At 43.0% G+C, this 24,462-nt stretch overlaps 1 protein-coding gene and 1 pseudogene across 1 annotated transcript in view; both read left to right on the top strand.

Moving 5' to 3' along the window:
- Nucleotides 1-24,462, top strand: part of Palld (palladin, cytoskeletal associated protein) — a 446,518-nt gene that overhangs the window by 215,712 nt on the left and 206,344 nt on the right. The window lies entirely within an intron of this gene.
- Nucleotides 4,791-5,501, top strand: LOC127210265 (60S ribosomal protein L19-like; annotated as a pseudogene).

Raw genomic sequence — 24,462 nt, 5'->3', positions numbered from 1 at the left:
TGGTAGAACCGATTAGAAGCTGCACGTCTTACATGTATGCTTCGCCTAATTGTTTGCCAAGGGATTTCATGGATCTCAGCCCAAAGCAAACCAACCCGAAGAGCTCCTTAATAAGCGGGAAGGCAGCTGTATGAAATGAAGCTTCTGGAAGTCTTATGAGGTGATCGCAAGAAACTACCCGTTGCTACCCAGTTCTTCATTGGGGGTTGTTCTGGTTTCCTGCGTTTAAGGTGGTAGCTTGAGCTGCTGACCAGGTTTATGCATAATGCTGTGAAAGACCTATGTTCTCCCTGGGAAGGTACAATGAGCTTAGAAAGAAAAAAAGAAAGAAAGAAAGAAAGAAAGAAAGAAAGAAAGAAAGAAAGAAAGAAAGAAAGAAAGAAAGAAAGAGCATCCATAAAAGAGATTTACATTCTTATACCACCAGCCATAAAATCAATTGCCACTACTGACTTATTTCAGGTTTGCATTTTAATTATGTATTTGTCTGCCTTGACTGAAACAGGGACCACTTCTCCAGGGAAGGGCAGATATGTTTAATGAGTAGGTCTTGACTGTGCTCTTGATCGGGTGACGTGTCTCTCTTCTAATAGCCATCATGAATTGGGTATAAATCACAGGAGAGTAGACAGGAGGAGCCGGAATCAGCGTTTACAGCCCTCTTTATCTCAGGCATCTCAGCAGCTCCTCAGCTTTTGGCTGCATTGCTGTGCTTGTATGTATGGTGGGGCCTGGTCTAAAAAAAGAAAATAATAATAATTCTGTAGTTATTAAATGGTTGAGTTGCCTAAGAACAGATTTCAAAGGTAATGGCATAATTTGCTTAAATCACATCCTTTCCTGAGGCAAACAGGAAGAAAAGACGGATAAACCCAACTTATCGATTAATCATTTCATTCTATCTTCGCACCAAATAAGTCTGTTACAGGGTCTTTTCTCTGTATTTCAATTTAAAAAAAAAAGGTCATCCTTCAGAGGTGTGGTTCTGCCTGGAATCCATAGGAAATTTGTGAATGGCAAACCCAGTAGCTGGTTGGCAGAGCATCAAGCAACAGTGTGACCATGTTTGCCCCTGTGCTTACCTCCAAGATTCAACTAAAGCAATGCAGACATCACAATGTACTGTTTCCAAGCCCCATGCATTGCTCTCCTTTTCTGTCTTCCTCTTCTTCCTTATGGGCAGGAGGCACAATCTACACCAGAGTCAGCATCCTTAATGAAGGATGACGCTTACACCCAGAAACAATTGGGTCAGCAGATAAAATTCTTACTTTCCAGTGGAGTGCCAAAAATACACACACGGCCATAAAAGTCCATGTCCTTTTGATAATGAAATGGTTGAAAAAATATTTTTCCATGTTAACTCAACAGCTCTCATTGCTCCCGTTCTTCCTACTTGCTCTTCCTCTAGTCTCCAAAGGGAAAGAAAAAAAGGATTAGTGTTTCCTGTGTTGAAGTTTTTTTTTTTTTTTTTTTTTAAAGATCTCAAGTTGAATCAGTCTTTTTATGTAATTACTTTTACTGCCTTTGCTTCTGTCTTCCTACACCCACCCTTAGATACCCTGAAATTCTTGTCTGAAGAGAGGGGCATATCCTAAACACTTTTTCTCAGCAGGTATCCTTTGTGGCTTTAACTGTCAACTTGACATAGTCTAGATTCATCCGAGAAAGGAATTGCCTGGATTACATCGGCCTATTAGTATGTCTGTGAGGGACTGTCTTGATTGCTAATTGATGTAGGGGTGGCCCGCCCACTGTGGGCGGTACCATTCCCTGGGCAAGTGGCCCAAGATGGAAGAGAAAGCTAGCTAAGCTTGAGCCGGAGCGAGGCAGCAAAGCAGCTTTTCCCACCGTTTCTGCTTCACGTTCCTGCTTGAATTCCAGCCCTGACTTCTCTCAGTGATGAATTGCGGCCAGTAAGCTAAGATAAATCTGGTCTTCTCTTGAGTTGTTTCTGGTCATGGTGCTTATCCCAGAAACAAGATGAGACTAAACCAGCAAGGTAGCCCGGACTTTAAGATTAACAAACTGAAGCTATGCTTTGTATAACTGGTACTGTCTAAAATAGAGAATTGTCCTTTGCTGCATATACAGAAGTTAGAGGTGGTGTATGTGTGTGTGTGTATGAGAGAGAGAGAGAGAGAGAGAGAGAGAGAGAAGTGGAAATAGTAGCTAGTGTCATTCTATCAGTGACTTAACTGTACCAGGGTTTTTATGTTTGGAAGCTCCTTATGGGTCCCCCACACTCCTAGACACACACTGAAGGACAAGTTGCTCCTTTGTCTGCAATCTTCTATGCTTGGAATACAATAAAAGATGGCCCTTTCTTGCCTATCAAATCTCAACTTAGTGCCATCCCCTTCCCCAGCCTTCTAATGGCTATTTGCTTGCTGTTGGCTTTGTGTAATGATGCCCCTGTGAGGGTGGGGACTTTCGTTGTCTTTATTCAGCCTTTTGTAGTAGATGTTAATCAATATTTTTGAATGAATGAAGCAAGAGTAAAGCAACAAATAAGAGAGAGAGAGAGAAGCTCCCACTTTTAAAGCCACCCACCTCGTTTGCTCTGCTCAATTCTTCTGAAAATACCTGTAGTCCTTCTCTTTTCAATCCTCACCAGGTCCAGCGTTGTTATCCTATATAATACATTTCCATGTGCTACTGCTTCTCTCTCCAGCTGCTCATAACTGAACAGATGTGAAGAATTCAGCAGAACTCCCACATGAGGACCTAGAGCTGTCACTCACTTGGTCTAGGACTTAGCAGCCATGCACAGGGCCCTGAATCCCACCCCACAACACGGGCATGAAGCTGAGCGTGAAAGTCTATGCCTGTAGAGGCAGGAGAATTCGAAGTTCAAGGTCATTTCCGGCTATATAGCTAGTTCAAGGCCAGCTTGGGACTGGCCTAACTACAAGAAACCTCATTGCAAAAAAAAAAAAAAAAAAAAAAAAAAGATTAAAGCTAGAGAAATGGCTCCATAGGAAAAGTACCTGCTGTGCTGTGCAAGCTTGAGTTCAGATCTCCAGAACCCACGTAAAGTGTCAGGCACAATGACAACTCTCCTGTAACCCCAGCACCGGAGAGGGGAACGGAGACAGGAGGGTCCGTGACACTCACTGGCCAGAACATCCAGCTGACTAATGATCTTTGGGTTCAAGACTCTGTCTCAAAAATAAATGTAGAGAGAAACCAAGGAAGAACACCCACATTCAAACTCCTCTTGATGATACATACTGGTACACATATGTGACACTTCCATACTAACACACACACACACACACACACACATGAGTAGGGCACAGAATAAATATAAACACATACTCCATAAACTAGAATCACAGTAGAAAAAAAAATCATCCAGTTACTTAACTCCTTTCCTTATTCTCTCCAATGCTCCCATTTGATTGACACCTTGCTTTAGCCCACTGTGGAGAAAAATGAGCTGTCTGAAAAGATAGGACAGGTCCAGTCTCTAGCAAAAAACACTTGCAGCGTTAGTTGGCCTGGGTACAATCGAACTGCCGTCTCAAGGTGTGTGCACTTGACATGTTAACACCCCGTCAGATTGCAGACTCCGATGAAGGGTTGCAGGCTCCTGTGTTACTCCCTTCCTGTCCTGTTTATGTTGGACCGAAGCTCAAACTCCAATGTCTGGCTGGGCGGCATAACTTAAAAAGCTGAACATTTTTCCACCCTTTAACCTCTCCTAGTTAGGGTTCAAGATCTCATTATATCACCCTTCAGTGGGAGAATTAAAATGATTGCGCAGATTCTGTTTAGCATAAGACTTATCTGGTAGATTCAAAAGCAAAAAATAAAAAAATAAAAAATTTTTAAAAATTAAAAAAAAAAACTATGAAAGGCAAGGAGAGTGAAAGGAAGCTAAACAATGCAGGGGGGAAAATATATAGTGTAAACAGCCAGAGACTGGTAATCATCAGGTGACAAGGAAAAGATGCCTAAATGCACACGAACATACTTTAAACCCAGAACATGTCATTATCTTACTATTTTGAGTGCCTGAAGAATGTTGGGAAATTTTGGACCCAAAAATGAAAGAGGTAAGAGCATTAGCTTTGAGTAAGCTATAGCCTAGTGATTGCTGGTAAGAACACACACACACTTTTGATTTTAAAAATTTAATATTCGTCAGCCTCTATTTCTGCTTGAGTGATTTTTATTGTCTTCAAAGAATAGTCAAAGAGTGTTTTAGTAATAGTAAAACCAAAGGGACCCTCAGAATAACATTAGAGGGGAATTGGGGCAGAAACATTAGAGGCAGAAATGGGGCACATTTGGTTTTATAAAAATCATACATACATATACACACTCAGCTAACAGGCTTAGGAAATAATGCAGCAGAAATGATGGATGGCCCCAGGTAGACCAGCTGGCCATCTGGATGTATAACTGCTTTGTAAATACCCTGCGGTGACAACTTTACATTAACAGTGTTAGTGTTGGATCTCTTCTAAAACAACTCCTCCCTGAGGTGGGAAGTCTAATCAAGGAACTTCCTGAAGTATGAGCTTTTAGCTAAGAAATAACACTTTGATATAGTCTTTCCCCTAATTTTTTTTTTTCATGGAAATACTGGCTCCAATGCAGTGTCACATTCTTTGCACAGGGATCATACCACTCAGGTAACTGCATTTCCATGAGACTGAATCCTTGGTCTGTAGCTCAGTCTCATTGGTGTCTATTATACTCAAAAACATCCTACCTATGTTAGAAGTACTCTGCCACCACTTTCCAAAAAAAAAACACAATATATTCAACATATATCTGGTGCTTTACATGAAAGAACATAGGATACAAATATCTTCAACATTTTCATTTCTTCTTGTCTAAATGTTTATAAGAGTTGCTTTGGGAAGCTCCTTCCTTTCGCTGCTGCATCTGCAGCCATGAGTATGCCCAGGTTACAGAAGAGACTTGCCTCCAGTGTCCTCCGCTGCAGGGGGGGAAAAGAAGGTCCGGTTGTACCCCAATGAGACCAACGGAATCGCCAATGCCAACTCCTGCCAGCAAGTCTAGAAGCTGATCAATGATGGGCTGATCATGCTGAAGCCTGTGACTCTCCATTTCCGGGCTCGATGCCGGAAAAACACCTTGGCTCAACGGAAGGGCAGACAGATGGGCATAAGGAAATGGAAAGGTATTGCCAGTGCCCGCATGCCAGAGAAGGTGACCTGGATAAGAAGGGTCAAGATCCTGCACCGACTGCTGAGGCGATACTTCGAATCTAAGAAAATTAACTGCCATATGTATCAAAGCCTATACCTGAAGGGCCAAGGGAAGGTGCTCAAAAACAAGCGGATTTGTGCGGACACATTTACAAGCTGAAGGCAGACAAGGCCCGCAAGAAGCTCCTGGCTGACCAAGCTGAGGCTCGCAGGTCTAAGACCAAGGAAGCATGCAAGTACAGGGAGGAGCGCCTCCAGGCCAAGAATGAACAGGTCATCAAGACCCTGTCCAAGGAGGAGGAGATTAAAAAATGAAGCTTCCCTTGTGTCTGTATGTAGTAGCCTGGCTATGAGGATCAGTCATTAAAATAAAACCAGCCTTTGTCTGTTAAGAAAAAAGAAAAAAGAGTTGCTTGGGGAATTATAAAGTTGAAAATATGATGAAGACATTTTTTAAAAGGGAGGCAGCTGAGATAAAGCTACATAGCCATGTGGCCAAGAATTGGACAGGAGAGATAGCTTAAAGTTCAGAGCATTACTCTCATTCATGGCCACTCATAATTCTAGATCCAGGGTATCTGGCCTCCTTGGGCATCAGGCACACTCCCAGTATATATCCACACATACAAGCAAAAGTTCATACACAGGGCTGGAGAGATGGCTCAGAGGCTAAGAGCACTGACTGCTCTTCCAGAGGTCCTGAATTCAATTCCCAACAACTTCATCATGGTTCATAACTATCTATAATGAGATCTGATGCCCCCTTCTGGCCTGCAGTTGTACAAGCAGGCAGAGCACTGTATACGTAATAAATAACTCTTTTTTTTTTTTTTAAAGTTCATAGACATAAAAGTAAATAAATAAGTCTGTTGAATTATAGAGACTAAATTATGCCCTGGAGAATGATGAGCAAGGATGAAGAATATAGATGGATGAATTCTTACTTCCCAGCAATGAAGAGACCATACTAGAAAGTAATGGAGGGGGCTAGAGAGATGGCTCAGAGGTTAAGAGCACTGACTGCTCTTCCAGGGGTCCTGAGTTCAATTCCAAGCAACCACATGGTAGCTCACAATCATCCATAAAGTGATATGATGCCCTCTTCTGGCCTGCAGGTGTACATGCAAGCAGAACACTGGATACATAATAATAAATCTTTTTAAAAAATATTTAAAGAAAGTAATGGAGTCCATATTAGATTCAGTGCACTGTTTTGGTGCCTTTATATCAGCCAGAGGGTAGAAGCAGAGTGTGTATACAGTAGCAAGCCTAGAACTATAAGGTTGCTGCTGTACTGAATTTGAGTATCTGTAAAGAGTGTCTTTTAAAACATCACACATGCAGTGCCCGTATAAAGGGGGAAAGTCTCCCAAACAGAGGAGACTGAGATTCCAAGATAATGCATGTTATACCAGGAGAAAGCATGCCTTAAGGCAGAGTGAGATTAGAAAGGAGTACCACTGATGACCAAAAAGGGGACCAGCTAAGTTCACAGTCGATGGACAAGTGTCTCCCAAGTGACATGGGAACTCAAGGCACATCAGTTTGAGTGGGTAGCTCAAGTGGAAACGGAGGTCGCAGGCATAGGGGACATGTCCAGCAGATCACGATGTTAGAGGGAGCACAGGCATGGATGGTGGCCAAAGGCGTGCCACAAGCCCAAGGGCTAAGTAGCAAAGTCATTGAGAAAAGTGAGGAAATGGCCAAGGTTGTTGGTGATTGTAGGGTGGAGCACAGGAACATCACAGGGGAAGCAGACATTGAGCGGTGATAGCAGTCCTACTAAGAGTGGCTGTGGGAAGCACAGCCCAGGGAGAAATCTCCTGCTGGGGGGACCATAAGGGACTAGAAACATCCCTGGGGAAAGCCAGGTTTCAGTGGAGACAAAGCAGGTTAGAAAAAGTCAAGACATTCCAAAGGCAATGGAAGGATCTAGAAAAAGGCTCCAGAGGATGTCACAGAACAGAGAACAGTAAGAAGAGAGCCACGGGGATTCGAGCTGCACCTGGCAGGTGGGCCAGGCACAATCCGGGATTACTTTCCTCCAAACAGAGAGTGGCTAAGATTGTCCCTGGTGAGGCTTCAATAGGGTCTTAGCCAATATAATTTCCACTTCTTTTTGCAACCTTATTTATTTCATTACATTTCAGCACCATGATCCATCTTGTCATTCCTGACCTCTTCTAGCCAAGTGAGATCCTGGCTTGAGATTTTATCAAACAAGCTTATTTCCTACATTTGGCTATTTTAAAGTAATTATTCTCAGCTAATGACTGCCTGATTCGTATTTATTGAATTTCATTCCGTGTCTACTACTGTGACTATGAGAATTTCTTTCTGTCTATTATAGACTGAACTATATTAGATTGCCAGTTATTTATATTTTTTTCATTCTGTGGACATGTAAGTTTTTCATTCAAGCCAATACATCATCCAATAGTGAGAACATTAGTAACAGCCGGGCTTGTTTTAGTTGGTCCCACTTACATGTGTAAAAGCAGACAATTCCTTTCCTCAGCGAACCAGAGAATGACTGTTTCCTTCCTTGACTGAGCTTAGAATTACACGAACCTGGTGGATAAACACTAGAGTCAATGACATTCCTTTTTTTTTTTTTAAACCTTTTCCATATGTGGCAAAGTATTATATATTCTTTCATTCACTTTTTAAGAATAATATACATATTAAACTTATTTGATGAAATATTTAGATCTCGTAAAACAGGGTGGCTGGATAGGTCCCATTTAAATGTAAGCACACATTGGCTTCATTACTCAAAAGGAAACTATAAATTCTTTGCAATCAGAACTTCAGGCCTTGCTGCCAAACTATGTCAGGCCCAGGCCTTCTGACCACTGTCAAGATGCATGTGGACTGAAAGGGTTTTCAAGGATGCTAACTGTTGAACTGCTCTAAACAGCACTGAACAAGGTCTTTGTTATCCACGCAGCCACACCTCCACAGTGTTCTTCTGCTCTGTTGCTCAGCAGAGTTTATACATAGGTAAGATCTTGGTAACTATTCCTATGCCTTACCTAAAATTTCAAAAGGGCTCTTTCCTTACCGTCACCATTAAAGGTGACAGCTGTGAAAGACTTCTGGAAAGACCACAAATAGGTTCCTGCCCTTGGTTTTGGTTTGGTTTGGTTTGGTTTGGTTTTCTGTTAGAATAATTCATATGCCATCTGGTTTCAAGGATGTAGCATTATGCACAATAATGTCTGTAGCAAAAATATATGTGTGTGCATAGCCATAAAAGGTGGCTTCATTACAAAGAAATACAAAATATGTGATCGCTTTCCTCTGTGTAATTTCTAAAATGGAGTTTGTAGCTTAAATTTTGAAATAGTTTTAGCCTATGGGTAAATTCTTGTTTTGTATGACTATGCTTTTATGTCTGGCCCCTTTTTTCCTTAGTAGCTGTTGCTTTATTTTGGTTAAATAAGTAATCTCTAAGTGAAACATAAAATATTCACATTTTTATTTCACCTTTATTTTTATCCCATCACAAAACAGTTTGATACATAAAGAGAATTGTTTGTGATAGGTCATTCTAGAATAATAGCAAGAGCTTTTACTTCCCTTTTGTTCTAATTATTCTATCTTTGACAGCAGGATTTTGCTTGGTTACTGTCATCATCAAAATTTTCTGGATGGGTGTGGTAATGCATATGTATAATCCCAGTACTCAGGAGACTGAGGCAGGAGGATTGCCAAGGATTTAAGGCCAGCCTGTACCACATAGCAAGCTCCAGATCAGCCAAAGACTTTAAGATGCTGAAGAGCTGCCTAACTAAAGAGAAATAATTATGTCACCAAAAAGTGGCAGAGATATGTTAGGTCACTCCATCTCATGGAGCATTAGCTGGAGGAGGGGTGGATTTGCATTTCGTCAGTCTGTTTGCACTAGGACTGCTCTCTATGATGGCATATGTCTTACACTCTTGTGGTGGCAAATGATAATGTCAGGACTGGATTCCAGTAACAACTGGAAGTGAAATGGAGTGAAGTGCTCATTCAACCTTTGTCTACGTTCTGAATCGTTTTTAGTGAGAGCAATTGTGAACAGTATCAGGATTCATGCCGGAGTTCTGCCTGGTCCTACACTGAGAGCAAGTGGCATGCTTTTGCTTGACATTGGAAGGCTGTCTTCTGATGTGAGACTGTGGTGCCTTGAAGAGGCCATTCTGCAAGGTAGAGATGAGGGATAAGGCTAAGAGGTCTCGCGATTGGCCCGAGATCAATGCCGTTCCCTAAAAGGCCATCAAAGGTTATTCTAACACTTTGCCTATGGTGGATGCAGTTTTTTTTTTCCTTTTTATTTTTTTAATTAATTTATTCTTGTTACATCTCAATGTTTATCCCATCCCTTGTATCCTCCCATTCCTCCCTCCCCCCCCATTTTCCCATTATTCCCCTCCCCTATGACTGTTCCTGAGGGGATTACCTCCCCCTGTATATTCTCATAGGGTATCAAGTCTCTTCTTGGCAACCTGCTGTCCTTCCTCTGAGTGACACCAGGTCTCCCCCTCCAGGGGACATGGTCAAATGTGAGGCACCAGAGTATGTGAGAAAGTCATATCACACTCTCCACTCAACTGTGGAGAATATTCTGACCATTGGCTAGATCTGGGTAGGGGTTTAAAGTTTACCTCCTGTATTGTCCTTGGCTGGTGCCTTAGTTTGAGCAGGACCCCTGGGCCCAAATCTGCCTATCATATTGTTCTACTTGTAGGTTTCTAAGACCCTCGGTATCCTTTTATTTTGCTATTCTCCCATGCGTCTCTCATTTAGAGTCCCAATAGGATGCAATTTTGAGTCCATTTTTCTTCCATGTCTTTATCAGGTTAAATTACTCCATATGTTCTAGAATCAGAGTAAAATAACCCCACACATCTTTGCTAACCAAATTCCATTTGGCTATAAGCAATTTATTAAATAGAGACCCGGGGTCAACCAGACCATTTTCCCTCCTGGCTTCAAATCTCTTCCATGTGCTTTGTTCATATAGAATATCCAAGCGACAACACTCCTTATGCTGGGAAGTGAAGTATGTGTTTCTGAGTTCATCTGACCTTGCATGTACTTCACAACACTGTTTAAAGTCTGACCACAGCATCCTAGGATGCTTACAAAAGGTAGAAAGCCATTGTGTGCAGTGGCCGGCCAAGAGTCCCCACCATAAGCTGGACACTCAGCTTCCGACAGAAACATCTGCTAGGTTTCTGACAGACCTGGTCATTGCTACCAGTCACTTTGTCCTAATATGTAGACATTTTCAGCACTCCCACCACGCCCCGCCCCCCGGAAATTCATTTTCACTACTCATATGTCATCATTATTTCTCACAAGGACATGATGAAGCATAGAATGACATAAATTATAGAAACTTGACTCTGGAGACTTTATGCAAATATAGTAGATCCAATGTTTGGAATTGAAATGTTTGGGCGTGGCACTCAGTTATCAACCAATCTTGTTTGTCTAGTCTTGGCATCACTTGCTGTTTCCACACGGAAATGTCTCTGTCTTTGTGTCCCTGGGACCACCAAAGCACTCACCCCTCTCCAGCATCTTTTTAAATGTTATTTCTTTATGACATTTTTCCTGTTGTAAAAGTGCTGTCCCTTGAATGTAGGAAATGCTCCCGTGGGACTTTCCCTTATCATTATCTTGAGATTCCAGCTGGCTTTTTCCTCTTCTGATTCCCAGATGCCTTTTATTCTCTCGTTTGCTAAAGAGCATGACCTTAGCTTTCAAAGAAAAGGTGCCCAGCACATTGGCTCATCTGAAAAAAAAAAAAATTAATTTGGTTTTTGCTTTTGTTTTTGTTTTTGTTTTTCCGCCTCTGAACTGAAAGCTTAGCTGGGTTGAAAATTTTTCAGCTTTTCTCTAAAAATGTTGGGACAACTCCTTCTGATTCTACCTTCTAGTAGAAAGTATTATAGCACTATAGTAACAGGTCATACCCATCCAGTTTCTGGTCTTTGCTTATGTGAACTTTTTCTTCTTGTCTTTCTGCAAGCACGTGACCTCTCCTTGTCTTCTATCTGTAGCGCAGACTGGACCCACACCTTCCCATATGCTCTGAACTGCTGTCCATCCCCAACCTTTTCTCTACTTCTTACTTTCAAGCCAGCCTGGCCAGCTTGGACTTGAACTGATCCTGTAGCCCAGACAGGCCTCCAGCCATCTATCCCTCTGCCTCAAATTCAGAGTCCTGTATCACTGGGTCTCTTCTCTTTAAATATTACTTTTTTTTCTAATATCTCTATTTGAAACTTGTAATAAGGTCATGTTAAAATTTTTAAATGGCCAGGTGGTGGTGGTGGTGTGGCATGCCTTTAGTCCCAGCACTCAGGAGACAGAGGCAGGTGAATCTCTGTGAGTTCAAGATGACCCTGGTCTACAGAGTGAGTTCCAGGACACCCAGGACTACACAAAGAAACCTTGCCTCAAGAAAGAAAGAAAGAAAGAAAGAAAGAAAGAAAGAAAGAAAGAAAGAAAGAAAGAACCAAACAAACAAACAAACAAGCAAAAAGATCCTTTTGTATGGAGCTGAAGAAATAACTCAGTAATGAGCTTACCATGAAAGCTCAAGGATCTGTGCTCCGTCCCAAGAACCCACATGAAGCGCCAGAAGAGGCAGATCCTAGAGCCAGCCAATTCATGGTCATACCCCTCAATATCTCTCCCTCCTCTTCCTCCTCCTCCTCCTCCTCCTTCTCTCTCTCTCTCTCTCTCTCTCTCTCTCTCTCTCTCTCTCTCTCTCTCTCTCTCTCTTCCCCCCCTCCCTCCCTCTCTCTCCCTTCCCTCTCTTTCTTTTTCTCTCTGTTTTTTTTTTTCACTATATTTTTTTATTTATTTGTGTGGGTGTCTATGTGTGTGGGTGTCCCTGACCCATGGTGCATACATGATGCTCAGAAGGCAACTTGTAAAGTCTGTTTTTTCTCCTTCCACCGTAGGGTCCTGGGAATTAAACTCAGATGGGCAGGCTTGGTGGCTGCAAACACCCTTCCTCTCCAAATCCCTCCCCAGCCCCTACGCTGTTGGCATGGTTATGATTTTTAGTGGACTTCCTGCAGTGTTCTTTGCCTCAGTCTTCTAATATGCCTGCTGAGTTCAAGTTTTCATGTTGTTAGTTCACAAATCTTTCTTCTCATTCTGTTTTTTATGGCACGCCATTGTGCTTTATGACTGCAGTAGAGGGTGCCCTTTTGTCTCATTACAGATAACAATCGCTGGAATTTTTATTTTCTTAAGGAGAAAGGCCATTTGCTGGTGGTCATTTCTTTTTCCTTTCTACGCTTTTCCCTGTACTATCTCCATCTCTTAAATTTCCTTTATGTCTGTGTTTATTTAAACTAAATTTCATGTTCAAAGCTTTCCATACCCCCTTTCATGACCTTTGGCACCAAAATCCTGACTGCAAGTATATGCTTCATTGGAATTTGTAAACTGGTACCCTGTACAGTAGGAAAGGCTTGTGGGGGAGGGAGGCTACAGACAACATTCGGAAGTTAATTCATAGAAAAGGATTGGCTTTCATCTCTTAGCATTAAAATTATATGCACATCCACTTAATTATTCTTCTTCTTTTTTTTTTTTTTTTTTTTTTTCCTGCTTTTCTTTGTGCGGCAAAGTCTTGTGTCAGAGATTAGACTCGAACTTCCTGTGTAGCTGAGGTTAATCCTGAACTTCTGGTCCCTATGAGTTCACCTCCCAGTGCTGTGATTTCAGGCATGCACTATCATGCCCAGTTTATGTGGGGCTGTGTATCAAACCTAAGACACTGTAAGCGAGCATTCTACCAGCTGAGTTAAAGCCCAATGCTGCTGTGCCAAGCATTTTTGGGCCTGAAGCTCTTCTGCCTGTGCAGTTCCATGGTGTGAGCTTGCTATCTCCGCAAGTGGCAGAGGAGAGATGGCTGACTAGCTGTGAGGCATGGGGAGTAGAGCTGTTCTCCAAACTGTCAGATACCCCTCTTGGCTTCAGCCCCATCTCTTTCCTCTGCATTGGGACGGACCCAGCACTCAAAGCTCCCCTTGCTCCGATTAGTGTCAGTGTTCACCTCACCTTCTGGATCTCTTCTTTTCTCTCCTTCAAAGGCAATGGTGGTCCATCCATCCATCCACTCACTCTTAATTCCAGGAAGTATATGGGCTCTAGTTACTAGACTTTCATTCTTTTAGGAATTAAAGAAGGAACAAAAATAAACATATCCATTCAATCCACTGTTTAGGTATGTGTCAGTTCGTGACACATAAACTTGGAATTTGTTTTTTAAATAAGATTCTTTCCAGCCAAAGGCATCCATGTAGGACAGAGACAGATTCTTGCCACCCTAGCAGGTGACCTTGGGTGAGCTGTTTGCTAACCCCAAAACATGGTGTCTTTGTCAGGAAGAGGGAATTGTGGCAGTGCCAACTTCACAGGATTGCGGTCTCATGAAATAATGTACAGCCCAGGACATGCCACAGGGCCAGACAATGTTTTTGTTATTACAAGAACATTAACAATGAATCCTTTGTTGCTTGGTCATATATCAGGTTTCTGGGCAGACAACTTGGAATCCTTGCACAAAAGAAGAAGTGAGTTCTTCCCATATTGTGTTCATTTTTCTCCCACTACCATAAAATGAGGAAGGCGGGGGCGGGGAGAGTGAATAAAAAAATCATTAGCCAACTAGGAGAAATGTTTGCTTTTCATTCAAACCACGTTGGAGTTACTGGAAATATATACAGAGACATAGGGACTCTAGTAAATGAAATATCAGAAAGAAAGGATGTGGTGATGTCTGGCTATAGAAGGTGAGTTAGAAAAGTTGACCAATAGTGTGTTCTCATGTACACATTTAGATATGAGGTCATGCAGAAAACAGTTAACAAACTACAAGGAAGAGCGTTTGGTGAGACATGTTGCACTCTAGTGGCTAAAGGCTGAATGCTTACACTTGTCACCCTTACTTTTTGAAAGGCTGGAGCTCTCCAAGCATTTCAACAACCAGCCTAGACAGCGTTAGGATGACTCTTCCCGTTCTGCTACATCTCATTCTGTGAAGAAGCAGTATGCAGGCTGACACTGACCTGCTCGTTTCATCCAATTCACCGTGTTAGAGAGAGCCTTCTGCATTGTTGTGCCTACACAGAATTGGCTCAGAGAGCAAAGTGCTTGCCTGGAAAGACCTGTGGCCTGGGTTTGATTCCTGCAGCCCATGTAAAGTGGAAGGAGGGAACGGATCCTATAAAGCAGTTCTGTGATCTCCATAAGCACTCCTTGGCATGCATGAGTATACACACACACACACACATACACACACACACACACACACACATATTCATACTGACACACACATTCACTTATACCCATAGCCACACACACACACCCTCAAAGACACATTCCAACACTCATACAAACACACATACACACATTCACTCATACACACACATACAGATACACACACATTCATTTCTACACATATCCTTACACACTCAAGCACTCATACAGACACACACACACACACAAATACACATGCAGAGACTCATACAGGCACACACACACATTCAGTCATACACACATTCAGACACTCATACAGATACACACACATTCACTTATACACATATCCTCACACACTCAAACACTCATACAGACACATACAATCAATCAATCAATCAATCAATCAAAAGAAAAAAACCTCAGGAAGGCTGAGTACCATGGCTCATGCCTATAATTCCAGCACAGTGAGGCTAAAGAAGGTAGACTGTTATAAGTTCCAGGCTATAAATGTCCCTCAGTTGAAGAATGGATAAAGAAACTGTGGTACATTTACACTATGGACTACTACTCATCTATTAAAAACGAGGAAATCCAGAAATTTGTGGACAAATTGATGGAACTAGAAAGGATCATAATGAGTGAGTTAACCCAGAAGCAGAAAGACTCACATGGTATATACTCACTTATAATTGGGCACTAGCCCAAAAGGCATGTCCCACAAAAGTCTTCACTTACCAGGAGATTAGGATAGATGTGAGAACATCCTACTGAAACTCTAGGTAAGAGAAATGTAGGAGATGGGGAAATAGAAGGAAGGTCCTAGAAACCTACAAGAAGAACATCTTGACGGGTGGATGAGGGCCCAGGGGGGTCTGCTCAAACTATTACATTAACCAAGGACAACACAATAGTAAACATCGAACCCCTACTCTGATCTAGCCAATGGACAGGACATTCTCCACAGTTATGTGGAAAGCAGAAAATGACTCTGACAGGAACTCTGATGTCCCATATTTGACCACCTCCCCTTGGTGGGGAGGCCTGATGGCACTCAAAGAAAGAATAAGGAGGCTACCAAAATGAGACTTGATAGCCTAGGACCATATAGTGGAGGAGGAGGTCCCCCTCGGACATAGACCTAGAGGAGGGGAATAGGGGAAAAGCGAGAGGGAGGGAGGAACGGGAGGATACAAGTGATGGGATAACAATTGAGTTGTAATCTGAATAAATTAATAAAATTAAAATTTAAAAAATACGTTCCAGGCTAGCCTGGGTTATAAGGTGGGAGACTGTTCTAAAACAAAATCAAAAACAGAGATTAAGAAACTTTTTCTTGCTAGGCGTGGTGGCTCATGCCTTTAATCCCAGCACTTGGGAGGTAGAGGCAGGCAGATCTCTGTGAGTTCGAGGATGGCCTGGTCTACAAAATGAGTGCAGAACAGCCAAGGTTACACAGAGAGACCCTGCCTCGGAAAAAAAAAAAGAAAGAAAGAAAGAAAGAAAGAAAGAAAGAAACTGTTTCTTGTAGTTGTCTTGAAGTTTCCACTTTCCCTTTTCCCACATATATCCAGGTAATTGATTGATTTTTATTTTATAATAGTGATTTTTTTTTTTCACTGCTAGGCATGGAAACTAAGGCCCGTGTGTGCTAGGCAAGCCCTGAGCCATATCCCAAAAGCTGAAAGTAAAAATCGGGTGATCCAAAAATGACTTGAATTTTTATAACAGAATAAATGTATTATGTACTGTTTGAGAAAATTCTACATCAGCTAGAGGCAACACTAAACCATGAAGTCTAGGTTGTTAGTTAGTTGGAACAAATCATTTCCTCAGCTTTTACTTGTTCCCGTGTCAAATGACATCACAGGAGGCAGAAAATGCAGAATTAGTGGGAGTTGATTTTTGAAGAGTTAAAAAATGCAATCTTCTTTCAAACCAGCGACCACAAGCAGTGGACAAGGAATGCTTGGATGAGCATGGGGTGGTTAGAGGCAGTTTCTGAAGTTAAAATGACACCCATGTGTCATCCTTGTCCTCTTCCCTTTGTCCTCATTTTCTTACTAAAGATTGGAGTACCCAGGGGCAAATGAATGGCTTGAACTGACTTATAATAAGGTTGAGGTGAGAGATTATCCAGCCCGGAAGTCAGCCTTGGCTACATAGCAAAACACTGTCAAACACAATCAATCATCAAATCAACAAACAAATAGGCAAAAAGATTGCTCTTAGTTCTAGGCCAGCTTGGCCTAAAGACAGAGAGACTCTGTGTGTGTGTGTGTGTGTGTGTGTGTGTGTGTGTGTGTGTGTGTGTGTGTATAGATGCCTGTTCACCACCTATGTGCCTGGTTCCCTCAGAGGCCAGAAAACAGCATTGGATCTCCTGAAACTGGAGCTGTAGAAGGTTGTAAGCTGCCATGTGATTGGTGGGATTGAACCTAGGTCCTCTGGAAGAGCAGCCAGTGCTCTTAACCACTGAGCCACCTCACCAGCCTCAAGAGCATATTCTTAACTTGTGATTTCGCACACACTCACACAAAGTCCTATTAACCATTACCAACCTACTTTTTTTCTGAAAATTTGGGAAGTATTAAAAATTACCACCAATATGATAAGCAGCATATGGTCTTTCTTTTTAATTATAAAATATTAGCCTGACTTAGGTATTAACAAACAATAAAAAGTAACATGTTTTAAACAATGATGTCAACAAAACAATGAACCATAATGGCCTGAGATGTTATTCCACACTTGTAAAATTATGAGCTTTGCAGAGTTGTTTTTTGTTTGTTTGGTTGGTTTTTGTTTTGTTTTGTTTTTCAAGACAGGGTTTCTCTGTGCAGCCTTGGCTATCCTGGACTCACTTTGTAGACCAGGCTGGCCTTGAACTCACAGCGATACACCTGCCTCTGCCTCCTGAGTGCTAGGATTACAGGTGTGCACCACCACGCCCAGCGCTTGGTAGATGTTTTGCAAACCTGTATCCTGGAGCCTGGGGGAATAGATCAGTGGTTATGAACACTGTCTACTCTTCCAGAGAATGCAAATTCTATTCCTGGTACTTACATGGCAGCTTACATCATCTGTAACTTCAGTTCCAGGGGGTCTGACTCCCTCTTCTACCCTTTTCAGGCACCAGGCACACAAGGGAAGCACAGGCATAGAAGCAGGCAAAACTCCCATACGAGGGAAATAAAATAATGGCAGAGAGTTCATCACAGGCTTGGCAGCATCCACTGGGTCTTTGCCATCATCTCTGTGCTGCCTGGACTGTTCTTGCTTTCTGGGGATTGTGTCGGGGTGGGCTGGAGGAAGAGTGAGTACAGTTTGAGAGTCCAGGTAGTTTTCTGCTCCCTCATTTCCAGTTTGAATGGATTTCAGTTTGGAGCTTGGCCGGAGCTCAGGCTCCTGTTTTCTTCTGTTGTTCCATGCCTCTGCTGCAGACCAGCTTCTGTAGATGGTTTTTTGAACATCAACTTCCAAGAGAAGAAAATGCTATTTAAAAGATTAGCTTGCCAGAAAACCAATAGCATCAGGAAACAAACGCCAATGCCATCCCTTTAAGCACCAAATTGAAAAGAGGAGTGGAAAAAAGGAGACGAGAGAGAAACGAACATTCTAGTAAAACAGGGATAGAAATGCTCTGGTGTCTGTCTCCAGCATGATAAACAGGACATTTCTTGGAAGCCAAGATGATTTTCTTGAAGATCAAAGAGAGAGCTGAAGAGCTCTTGGAGTACGCATGTAGGCTACCCCTAAACTACATCTTTCTTCTACATAATTAGCACAGACACGAGTGAGTTCAGAAGACAGGGTCAACACAACTATGTGTTTTTCTCTTTTTACAGACTGCCCATTACCCAGCTAGCACCCTCCGCCCTGTGCCCCTTCTCTCCCTCAGGGCCCAGGCCCTCACTCTATCAGTTCCATTTGGTGTGTGCCTCCTGGTATTTCCACCCAGGCCGATGCAGGGAAGAAAGGATGGTAAATTATGGTCTAAACCCTACAAATGTCTAGTGCCTTGCCCAGCATGGCATGGTGCCTGCCTACAAGCTCTATGCATGGCCCTGACTTTTGTATAGCCTCTCTGGATGACTTGTGGTGTTCAGTATGGTTTGACTGCTTTGTAAATGGTCATTGAGTGTTGTCATTTGGGAAATAATGATGAGCAAAGCCTGTGGTTGTTTGGTTGTTTGGTTCAGGTATGGTTGCTTCCCCCCCCCCCCCCCCCCCCCCAACCCCCAGTATGATTTCAATCTGTTCTCAACTGAATGCAAAGATAACCCTGCAGGTGCAGAGGTCTGACTCCATCTAGAGAGCACAATCACTTTCCTGCGGGGAAAACAGAGAGAGAGAAAGAGAGAGAGACAGAGGTAGTGACAGACAGAGACAAAGACAAAGACAGAGAAACAGAGAGAAAAAGACAGAGAAGCAAAAACACAGAGAGAGAAAGACAGAGTTACAGAAACAAGAGAGACAGACAGACAGACAGAGACAGACACAGAGACAGAAAGAGATGGAGAAACAGAAACACAGCCCTCTCATGCATAGTCAGCAGTCCTATTGGGGAGGGCTTCCTCCAGGACGTTTTTCAGGGAGCAGAGGGCTAGCAGTAGCAACTCTCAGCCTTGGCCTTGGCTCCTCACCGCTGCTGCTTAACCCGGGGTTTCTCGGGAGGCCATAGCGGAGTAAGAGCAGGGCATCCTTCCCTGATGCAGAATAACTCCTGACTTGGGAAGTCTACTCTGAGCTCACCTTTAAATTTGACTCAAGTTGCCTTAGTTCCCCCGCCCATTTTGTGAGCACATGATTACTATGTCTCAGTTTGGTGATGTGTATATATAAACCAGTAACACACACACACATACCCAGGAGTGTGTATGAATTATCAGCCTAGGCTTCCTCTAATAGGCCAGATGTCAGGGTGTTCCGGGGGAGGGAGGGTCTCTAGGGCTTTCTTTCATGGTTAAAAAGTGACTGCAGCTGCTCAGGCACCATGTTTTCCCAGCACTCTTCAAAGCCAGGAGAGTGAGGGCAGAGACAACTCAGCTAAGCTCGTTAGGCTACCCAGCCCCTCAACCTGTCATTGGCCATAACTATGTCTTAGGACACGAGTTTTAGTTTGGCGAAGGTTAAGGAAGTGGGTCTCTGGAAAAACAGAATGAAATCACCATGACTAGAAGCGGCCAGTCCTAACTCATTCCTGGACTTGCAAAGGATCTTTGTCTTATTTTATCTGTTAAAAATCAGGATTAAACTTGGGTGGAGCCAGATGGCCGTGAGAGAGAGAGAGAGAGCTGACAAACAGGGGAACGGCATCTGCCACAACATGTTAAAAGCAGTCAGAGAGACTGGCCCTCAAGTGTGCACTCCCAATTACATGTGACCTCAGTGTCAAAAATGTGCTGACAAGTGTGATGAAGAGACAGGGAGAGCAAAACAGAGGACTGGGAGAAAGAGCAGTGGGGGGAGGGGTGCTTACTACATGACCCATCGGCCAGTCAAAGACAGGAAACGGAGACTCTCAATCCACTCATGTGCAACACGTCGAAGAGAATCTGTTCATGTTTGTTCTGAAGGCTCACACTTTATCAGGCAGCCTCCTGAATGTGTGATGGCCAGCTTTAACTGTCAACTAACCTGACCTGAAATCACCAGGGGGGGGTGGGGGGGGAGCGGGGAGCCACCCTGCCTGCATCAGATTGGCCTGTGGGCATGTCTGCGAGGGGTTTGTCGTAATTAAGTTAATTGATGAGGGAAGACCCAGCCCACGGTGGGTGGCACCGTCCTGTTGGTGGGGTGGGGGAGGGGGTCAAGGGGTCCTGCGTGAGAGTGGAGAAATCCTGCTGAGCAAGTAAACCCATACACATCCATTTCTCTCTGTTCTTGCCTCTGGGTGAGAGTGATGAGCTTTTTTGAAGTTCCTACGTGACCTCCCCACAACGATGGACTATAACCCGGAAGAATAGCTAAACTGGGTCCTTTCTTCCCTGAGTTACTATTTCCAGGGCATTTTATCACCGTAAACAGAAGCAAATCCAGAACAGTACCATTTGTAACACAAATGGGACATGCAAACAGCTGAATGCCTTTGTTGTATAACGCCCCGTGCATGAGAATTGGAATGTCAGGTTTTTGTTCAGTCTCTTTTAAATATCCAGACTCCACCTGACCCAAAGATGAACATGGCTCAAGCATGGACCAGGCACCTCACAAGACCTCAAAAGGATGCCATGGAGGCCAGTGACCAAAATGCTCAGCTTCTCTTCCTGTGACACATATTTGGAACCAGCTTCCTTTTTTTTTTTTTTTTTAAGTAAAATTATGTATGAGTTACAATATTTTTTGAGTGCCAGATGGAGAAGACATCTGGAGAGTGAGGAAGTAAGGAAAACACACCCCCAGGATGAGGCACTTTGGAAGGAAAAGCGGCCACATTACAATGAGGAATGGAAAGCATTTCTACTATACAGCATCTCGGTCTCTTAGTGAAAGGTACAAAAAGCAGGTGCCAAGAGCTTTACACAAGATATTTTTCAGAAGGTGCATTGAGACAAAAGACAAAAGAAAAAGCCACTTCCTCTTCTGCCGTTGCCATCTTTGCTGTGTTCCTTAGCATGATTTGAGTTGTTGCCACCACCGTGTGACCACTTTGTTGGTCCTTGAATGTATGCCTAGCTTCACAGAGCCTGTGTGGTGGGATTCTTTGTTCTAGAGTGTGTGGTGATCCTGTGTTAATTGGATTAAGATGGTGCCCAAGAAAGTAGGAATTTCTTAGCAGGCTAGGTGCTTGTGTGCTGGACCAGCATGCTGGGTTGACCCCTAAGCACCACATAATCTAGTCAGGTGGTGTGTACCATAAGGCCGAACTCTCAGGAGATTGGAAGCCGGAGGATCAGAAATTAATGCCAGCCTGGGCTGTATGAGTGAGCCTTTGCTTCAGAATAGAAAAAGGAAGAAAGAAGGGGAAGGGAAAGGAAAAGGAAAGAAAGGAAAAGATAGGAAAAAGAGGGCCAGCCAGCTAGCACAGCACAGTAGGTAAAGGCACTGGCCACTAATCCTAACAACTGAGGTTTGATCCCTGTATGCACATGGAAGAAGAAGAGAACCAACTCCTACAAATTGTCCTCTGGCGCTCGCGCGCGCACGCGCGCGCACACACACACACACACACACACACACACACACACACACACACAGTAAAAAAAAGAAAGAAAGAAAGAAATAGGGAAAAGAAATGAATTTGGAAATTATTCAACCCCTAGCCCCAGCCCTGCCAAGAAGCGTAGCTCATTGGTCATTTAGACTCTCACTTCAAAGACAGAGGATGGGATGAGTCTCTGCAGCCTGTGGCTTCAAGCTGTTGAAAACACATGAAGCTCAGTGAGCAGAAAGCAGGCAGCTGCTTTCCTCAGCTGCTCCCCAATGCACTTCCTGAGCTGTGGAGTCAGAGTGAGGGGTACGGTCCTTGAATTCCAAGCGTGGGAGGAATCTGACCACGCTCTTATTCTAAAACCACAATACCTTTGTGATTCCCCTCGACTTTCAAGGCCAGCACACTTTGAATTTTGCATTGATTTGTGGTCAGAAACTGTTTTATTATGGAAGAACTTAAAAATTGTTATTAGTTGGGGTTTGGAATGAATTAAGCTTCTAGTCGCTTTCAGTAACCAAGATCTCATTTAAACACAGAAACAACTCTCTCTCTCTCTCTCTCTCTCTCTCTCTCTCTCTCTCTCTCTCTCTCTCTCTCTCTCTCTCTCTCTGGGCATGGTGGGTTGTACCTGTGATACTAGTAGCATTGGGGAAGGCAAGGCAAGAGGACCACAAATCCAAGGCAAGCCTAAGCTAAATAATGAGTTCAAGGCCAGGCTGAGGAACAGTCTAGAATGCTTTCTCAAAAAAGTCTGAGCAAACAAAAAAAAATCACTTCATCTTGGATTGGGGGGAGGTAAGGAATTGAAAAATGTGCGATGCCTGGGGCGCTCCCACAGATGGCAGAGTCCATACCATAATGAAGCGCAGCAAGGCGACAAGTGTCACCAACAGCCACTCCGTTTTGTGAGCTTAATGTTTTCTTTCTACTTTTCTTTTTGCCTACTGCCTTCACCCAGCTCTAACTGGGTCAGCTCAGGACCTCTGGATGAGTAGTCAGTGCTCTTAACCTCTGAGCCATCTCTCTGGCCCCAAGTTGTCTCGTTTTTATATCATTCTTTATGGTATAGATAAGATTTGTAACCCTCGCCAAAAAGGTTAGTTGGTCCATGTGTCAAAGGCTTGATTCCTCAGTTGGGGAAGCTATTGAAGGGATAGCCATCCTTTGATAAATTCATAGCTGATGGTCTATTAGGCACTGGGACCTAGATAAAGGAAAAAGGTCAGTGGTACATGTCTTTGAACAAGATGTCTGTGTCCAGGTCTTTTCTTTCTCTTCATTTATTGCCTGCCATGAAATGAGCAGGTTTTTTTTTTCCTCTTCCATACCCTTCCACCCTGGTGTTTCTGCTTCACCACAGTTTCCAAAGCAGCAGAGCCTACCAACCATGGGAAAGGGTTCGTGAGGTCATGAGCCAAAAAAGTTTTTCTCTATCAACTCCTTCTCAAGTATTTTGCAGCAGAAGTGCAAAGATGACTGGAGTACTGCCGTGTGGCACTTTTTAAGCGGAGCCATGCATGAGTATGTGTATTGCACTAAACAACTGAGGTATAAGGTTGTCTTAGAAACAAAGTATAGAGGACTTGCATCATCAGGTCTGTGCCAGGAAATGGCTTGGTGGCGGTACAATACGGAAGCTGCAGACCCAGTTACCACATGTATTTTAAGCATCTCACCAAAACTAAGTCATTGCCCAAAGTCAGAACGCCTGCCTAGTATGTGGAATTTTGTTTCCACTCTATTGGCGCTGTGCTTAAAAGTCTTCTCTCTCCTCCTCTTTGTTCAAGCTCAAAACATTTATTTATATCACCTCTTCCGTGTTTCAGAGGGGATTGTTTCAGTCTAAAGCCACTCTTGATTAGGGGGCTACATGGAGGGTGCTTGTGCAAACATGCACGAAGATCGCTCCGTGCTTCCTCTCACAGTCCATGCCAATGCCATGGGAACTTGGGAAAAAAATGTTACCTGCTATTTAGAACCTCTTATATAAAAGAATTAGCATTTATAAATTTCATAATGGCTTCAAGCACCAGGAAACATTAGAGATGGAAAGTTCAGGACAGGTTCCTTTCTCCTGTGTGGTCACTTTTAGAGTGCAATTCTACAATTTCCGTGAGTCAGTGCGCTTTTGAAGAAAGCAGACCTGTTTAATCCCTGCTCTCTGATCCGACATTTCAATTCTTTAAAGAGCTCTTGAGTGTCTGAACTGTGGGTCAAGCATTCCATACTAAAAATGTAGCCACAGATGCCCGTGCTTCAGTTAACCAGGACTCTCGTCTCCAAACAGTAAGCCATGCTCTTACCTTTTCTTTTCTGGCTGAACTGACAGACATCATTTCTTCCTCCATCTGTCAAGTGCTTTCAGGATAATTGAAAATTAGACTGCCAGCAAGGACCATAAAAACGAGAGTCAGAGCTGGTGGTTTCAGGTGGTTTTTTTGGAAGATGGAAAATGTTAATTTAAAACAGTTAAGGGTGTGTTTTTAAAAAAAAAAAGACAAAGAAGGAGAAGAAGAGGGGGGAGGAAGTGGAGGTCGGGGAGGAGGTGGACTCCCTTAGTTGTACTTTGATTTTGATAACTTCTCTTCTGACAGTTGTATGAAGCTGATAAAAATCCTCCCATGCTGGCATATCAAGAACTGAAGTGCAGAATATTATAGCAACTTCAGTATGAATTTAAGGAAATAGGTTGAATATCATTAAAGATTTAATTATTTGATGGCATCCATTTTTCCATTGTACTGTTCTCTTTAATTAACTTCAATCTTAGAGAACTGCAGAAATCTTACTTGTTCAAAATAGTATCTTGAAGGAAATGACCCGAGAACAATGCTAAGTGTAGTATGG

This window comes from Acomys russatus, chromosome 27, assembly GCF_903995435.1.
Source record: "Acomys russatus chromosome 27, mAcoRus1.1, whole genome shotgun sequence".
Taxonomy (NCBI): Eukaryota; Metazoa; Chordata; class Mammalia; order Rodentia; family Muridae; genus Acomys; species Acomys russatus.
This window is presented reverse-complemented; position numbering and strand designations above follow the sequence as displayed.